This window comes from Babylonia areolata, chromosome 10 (assembly GCF_041734735.1).
Source record: "Babylonia areolata isolate BAREFJ2019XMU chromosome 10, ASM4173473v1, whole genome shotgun sequence".
NCBI lineage: Eukaryota > Metazoa > Mollusca > Gastropoda > Neogastropoda > Buccinidae > Babylonia > Babylonia areolata.
Genome location: NC_134885.1, coordinates 34,513,331 through 34,520,589, shown reverse-complemented (window position 1 = coordinate 34,520,589; position 7,259 = coordinate 34,513,331).

Sequence of the window (7,259 nt, the reverse complement as noted above, 5' to 3'; positions counted from 1 at the left end):
TGCACAACATGCTATTGGGGTAGAGCCGACTGGCAGTTGCCTTAAATTCGGTTTGGGCGCTCATCGTTCGTTTCCTGTCACTGATTCGGTTAGGTTTCAGCTATGACGCACACGCACACACACTCAGAAACTGATTAACATTTAAGTGCCGTTTTGTTTATTTACACCACTATGTGGGCAACTAAAATCCGCCAGTTTTGGGAGATGTGCCATGCTGAGTATACTCGTGAATTACTAGTGTTCTCAATCAAGTTGTTTCCGATATAACCCACCAAACGCTGATACTGATTAACGGTGCGTATTAACCTGCTGCGTGTGTTTAAATTCCTGTGCAGTGCCAGCCATCTCATTTTGAGCCCCTCATTCAGCTCTGGACAGGACGATCAGGTGACTCAGGCTTAAACTCCAACACAGATCCAGGTATAATCCTTGATGTCAGTGCTCATGTGTGGACGGTTTTAACTCACTCAGTACGGCCAGTCCTCTCTTCTCCTCTACACAGACCCCTCGGATGTCCAGTGGGTGTCTGAATGACCCAACCTTTAGCTTCCGTCGTCAGAATTGTGGTATCTTTGTCAACATTCACCTCTTCAGTATAAGAGCCTTCCGCTTGCAATACTTTGATGATGGTAATTGGGGTGAAACGCTGTTAACGTCGTCTCTTTCGCCGTTCGTATGGAAAGAGTTAATCCCCCAGTCGTCTATCCATCCATTGTGACTGACAACCACTGCATAGCCTTCAGTAGCTGAACATTATATGTAAGAAAGATGTTAAATCACAAAAAAATTGTGCGTTAGTGATGGAGTTTCACAAATGTCTTCAGCGTTGGCAAACTGCGTATTTGTTCCCAGCCGCAGACTGGTGTGCAGCAGTCGAAGTTGAATAGGCCCAGGCGAAATTTCTGAACTGAAAAAAAAGAAGAAGAAACGTGGGTGGGCCCGCCGGTTGGTGTGCGTGCACGCTCGCGGGATGCATGCAGCGCGCGCGCGCGTGTGTGTGTGTGTGTGTGAGAGAGAGAGCCTGAGAGAGAGAGAGTGAGAGAGAGAGAGAGTGAGAGAGCACAGCAACAACATCGGCTTGTGTGTGTGTGTGTGTGTGTTACTAGACAAAGGGAACAGCAACAACAATGGCTTGTCGGCTATCCGAAGCAGCGGGAACTTGCCATTTCATTCTTTACTGCCTTGTCAACACCAGGGTTGCCGGCTGGGCCTACGTGTGAGGGCTCAGACGTGCCGCAGTTGAGATAAATCGGCTTTAACAATACTTTCACATCTGTCTGGGAAGTTACGTATGTTACCCTTGAGCACAGCCAGTATATAGTCAGACCGCTGACAGATGGTCGACTAAGCCATTGTAGTTCACCGCTAGGTGCAGCGACCAGTGCAAGTGATTTGTCACGGCGGAGGATGACAACATTCCGATTGTCCAAGTACTTGGACGTTGGTCACCGTGATAGCGCTCGCCTGCTGAGCGCATGTGGCTTCTGATGAATGAACAATTCAGCAGTAAGAAGCACTGGTTGATTATTCTTCAGTTGAGCTGCACACACAAGTTTCAAGTTTTAATTATCCTTTCACTCCTATTGGAGTATGGAGGATTACTGCAAAATAATCTTTTCGTGCCCAGAACAAACATTTCCAAATACACAACAATGTCACATAAAAGTTGAGAAAACACAAATGTCTTTTAACTCCGAAAGTATAACTAGGCAACATTTGCAAATCTAATCATCTTACTCACAGCTAAAATGACTTTTTTTGCCTCCTTTGAGCATATTACAAAAATTAAAAACCGATTTTGGAGACAAATATTTTTTAGGAACATATCTATTTCGTAACTGATCATAACTGGGACATTCCATTATAAAATGAAACTCATCACCAATCACAGACATGTAACAAACCTTACAAAGCCGTAACTCTCGTGGTATGCCTTTGTGTCTCCCTGTTTCTATTTCCAGCTTATGATTACTACTTCGAAATCTGAAGAAGCTGATAACATAATTATCAGGCATTTGACATATATTTTTCGCTCCCCTTCATGAGGACTGTAATCCTATAGTGGAAGCTTTATAATTTCAATTTGCTTGTTTCCTCCAGAAGTGAGACCCTACCATCTATTCTAGCGTTAATGCACTTAGAAAGCTATATTGAAATGATTACGTGTGGTTGCAGTTTAAAGCAACAAGAACGTTTTCTTATTATTCTTATCATCCTCAACTCGTTGCGATTATTATTATAAGATTCACGTGTGTAACTGGTACTGGTACGATTGCTTACTTTAATAACAGTAGCTTTGGCTTAATCTTAATAGAACATTTTGATTTTTTCGCGCAAACAGAAATCCCCCCACCCACCCACCTCCCAACACACACACGTTTCAAGATTAAATTTACACACACACACACACACTCACTCTCTCTCTCTCTCTGACTCTTTCTCTCTGTCTCTGTCTCTCTCTCTCTCTTGCAGGTTTCTTGCTGCGACTTTGATACATATATTCATGCTGTTTGGTTTGTTTTATGTGTTAAACGATTATTCTGATGTATCCCATGCCAATAGGACTGTAATGTCAATGGCATGAAAACATTTTTCAGTTTCAGTTTCAGTTTCAGTTTCTCCCTCTCTCTCTCTCTCTCTCTCTCTCTCTCCCCACCCCCACCCTCCGCGACCAATTGAAGATTTCATTCACAGACAGAGAGACACACACAGACACACACACAGACACACACACACACACACACACACACACACACACACACACATACTGACACACACACATATATACACACATTGTGACACACATGCGCTGTGACACACACACACACACACACACACACACACACACACACACATACACTGTCACACACACACGCTGTGAAACACACACACACACACACACACACACACCACACACACACACACACACACACACACACACACACACACACACACAGAGGGTTACAAACAGTATATGCTTATTTTCACGATTTGACATAAATTCTCATAATAATGATAAGAACAAGAACAATAATAATAATAATAATAATAATAATAATAATAATAACTATATAGAAAGTGGACCCTGGCCACGCCCGGCACCCCACGTAGATACGGATCGATCTGTCTGGCAAAATCAGGTGGATCGATTTGTCCAACATTAGACGGATCGAACAGCGAAAAATCGTCTCTCTAATAATCACCAGCGGCTGGCACTAATGCAACCTTTTACGCAGCCACACTCTCACAACGATGAATGCACCTTCCGCGCAATCACTGATTCATACCTTTAATATACCACTCCAAGAAATGAACTCAGCCGCGTGGCCTTTCATATCGTCTTAATGGATTTTCTTCTAGCGGTCCACACTTTGAGCCAACCATGCATGCAGTCCAGGGCGTAGTGGCATAAGTTATACAGAGTTCACAAAAAGTTAAAGATCACGTGGGAACTTGCACTGTACTTTTCCTCAGGGGCATGGAGTAATGATACAGAATTTTCTGCAAAATGCGGTGTGGACAATGTAGAAGATGCAGTGAGCATCACTCTTAATCAAGTTGTGTGTGTGTGTGTGTGTGTGTGTGTGTGTGTGTGTGTGTGTGTGTGTGTGTGTCTGTCTGTCTGTCTGTCTGTCTGTCTGTCAGTCTGTGTCTGTGTGTTTGTGTGCGTCTGTGTGTCTGTGTGCGCGCGCGCGTTCACTTACAACATTTTCATCATGAAAGACCACAGTTACCGGTTATAAACTACTAACTGTCAATTTTTCAGTGGCTAAAAATGATATCGATTTTCCGAACGCATTTTCAGTTTATGGTGCGCTAGTGCCTGAGACATCGGTTAGCTTATTGAATGACAGGTCAACGGTTGACAATGTGCAACCAGCGTAGTTAAAATCATCTCTCGATTATTTAAGTGTTATATCTATATTTGTATCGAATCTCGGCAACGGTGCCTGGTGGGTAAAGGGTGAATATCAGTTTTTCCTATCTCCCCGGTCAACATATGTGCAGACATACTAGTGCCTGAACCCCCTTCGTGTGTATACGCACGCAGAAGATCAAATACGCACGTTTAAGATCCTGTAATCCATGTCAGCGTTCGGTGGGGTATGGAAAAAAAAAAAAGAACACACCCAGCATGCATACCCCCGAAAACGGAGTATGGCTGCCTACATGGCGGGGTAAATAAACAAAACGATCATACACGTCAAATGTTACATGTCTGTCTAAGTGTGTATGCGTGCGTGCCTGAAATCTGGTTGATTGACACAGGAAACGACTGATGATCGCCCAGTGACAGCCGTCAGTCGGCTCTGCTCAGGTAGGCAGCCTGTTGTGCAAATGACCCCGAGTTTGTAAAGCGCTTAGAACTTGGTCTCCGACCGAAGATTGGCGGTATATAAGTATCCATATCAAATCAAATCAAATATATCTATGCACACCTGCTTTTATGAAGTGATCATTACCTTTTTTTGTGAAGTCTATATGATGGGCTGGTTGCACGTGAACGGGAAAAAGAGTAATTATTTTGCTTCTGTTGCGATCACTTGTAACAATGGGTGGAGCGGACTGTCGACAATGATATTGTTGTTAAGACGGTGTTACTGACCGTCTGTGTGTGTGTGTGTGTGTGTGTGTGTGTGTGTGTGTGTGTGTGTGTGCGTGCGCGGGCGCGCACGTGTGTGTGTGTGTGTGCGTGTGTGTGTGTGTGTGTGTGTGTGTGTGTGTGTGTGTGTGTGTGTGTGTGTTGTGTGTTGTGGTATGGTGGTGGTGTGGTGGTATGTATGGGGGTGGTGGTTGTGGTGGTGGTGGTGGTGGTGGTGGTGGTGGTGTGTGTGTGTGTGTGTGTGTGTGTGTGTGTGTGTGTGTGTGTGTGTGTGCGTGCGTGTGTGTGGTGTTTCTGTGTAACGATACAGGGTTCACAAAAAGTTAAGGACCACTTGAAAACGTGCACGGTTTTCTTCTTGAAGGCATGGTGGAAATCAGCTGCTGAAAATGCTGAATTTTCGGCACTGAAACAATGGTGTACGCACCACTCATAACCAGAGGTCCTTTCTAACATGCGCACTTCCATTTACTACAATAAAACAAAGAAACAAACCCACCACAACTACTGTTTATGTATAGACCACTGAATAACTGTCAAATTTTGGATGAAAAATCAATATTCTTAACACATTTCTCATCGCTGTTCATCGTGAACATGTGCCTGAAACAGCCGTTAGTGTATTCAACGAGAGAGAGGCTATAGTGTTAGACCAAACTGATTAATGCACGCTGCATAATTCAAATCATATATCGTCGTTTTTTGTTGTTGTTGTTTTTTCAGCATCTTATGAAAAACACACCCGCCTTTATGAAGAAACCCTTAATCATTTTTGTGTGAAGTCTTTAATAATCATCGGAATAACAATGATAATGATAATGATGATGATGGAACAAAAGTAAGCTTTCATAAAACCATGAATCAGGTTGTCCCAATTAGATTTTTTTAAGAAAAAAAAAAAAAGAAACATGGTAAAACAGAAGATCACGTGTGTGATTAGTTGGGAGAAGATTTTAATAATCATCGGAATAACAATGTTAATGATAATGATGATGATGGAACAAAAGTAAGATTTCTTAAAACCATGAATCAGTTTGTCCCAATTAGATTTAAAAAGAAAAGAAAAGAAAAAAAAGAAACATGGTAAAACAGAAGATCACGTGTGTGATTAGTTGGGAGAAGATTTTAATAATCATCGGAATAACAATGTTAATGATAATGATGATGATGGAACAAAAGTAAGCTTTCTTAAAACCATGAATCAGTTTGTCCCAATTAGATTTTTTTAAGAAAGAAAAAAAAAAAAGACACATGGTAAAACAGAAGTTCGCGTGTGTGACTGTTTAGGAGAAGATTGGGTATGAGTGGGGGTGGGGTTTTGACCAAGTATTAGCAGAAAAGAAATGGAAGAGGAAAGAAGCATGGCCGAAGGAAAGGTAAACAAACGGAGAAAGAAAGGAAGAAGGAATGAAGACATTTGGAAGCAAATGAGCATTACAGTAATTAGTGAAATGTATACAAAAATAAAGTAGGCAAATAAATCAACAATTTGATATAGAATGCAACGAGAAAGTAAATTTTACGGCTGCAGATAAGATATTCGCGTCCGTGTGTGTGTGTGTGTGTGTGTGTGTGTGTGTGTCAGTGTGTGTGTGTGCGCGCGCGCCCTCCCTCCCCCTCATCCGCCCCCTCCCCACCACACACACATATGCACAGAAATGAACACCCACCCACCCGTACTTACACACACACACACACACAGAAAACACACACACGCGCACGCGCACATAACACACACACACACAACCCCTCAAGTCCATACCTCCGCCACGTGCTCACCCAACCATGACTGACCAGAAACATAGACGAAGACTGACCACACACCGCATTGCACTCAGCCCGCTATATACCCTGACCACTTACTTTACGCCTTGATCCGTCGAAGCCTCTCACATACAACAAAAGCCGGTCAACCTGAACAGTAGACAGGTCGGGGGCCGAGCTCACACACAGCTGAGATCAATACCGTTTGCACACACGGCTCGCAAAACACAACTTGGCTCAAAGAAGCAAAGCAGTTCGCTTCGATCAAAGGACAACGTTGTTAGTTCTTCGACAGTCTGTTTCCGTCGGTTGTCCTGGTGTGTTCATGTTGCATGTGTCGTGAAAGTGCCATTGTGATGAAGAATTCTGCGGGTTTTTATTTTTTATTATTAAATTAAAATTTTTTTTTTAATATATACTATTGATACATTATCATAATTATTATTCCTGGATGTGGTGATATTGGTATACATATTATGGGTATGGTTTACAGGTTTATGAATTTCGTTCAGATCTGATAATGGTGGGCGGAAAACACGAACTAAAAAAAAAAAAAAAAATAAAAAAAAGAAGAAAAAAGCACTATGCAGTCCAAGGGTTCATGTTTGTTGTTGTTTTTATTGGTTTTTGTTGTGTTTATTCGGTAAGTGTTTAGAAGGACCGCTCCTTTGAGTTTTAGCTTCCTACGTATATGCAATTTCATTTCTGAAATATTGGAGATGAAAGATTCTGAAAGCTCAATCGCTCAGTGGTGCTTCTTGAAATTTATTTATTTATTTATTTTGTTTGTTTGTTTGTTGTTGTCCGGATCATACGCAGGGTTGCCAATGTTTATCTGTTTACGTATCAACTGATTCCAGCATTGATTTAATTTCGACAAATTATGTTTCTC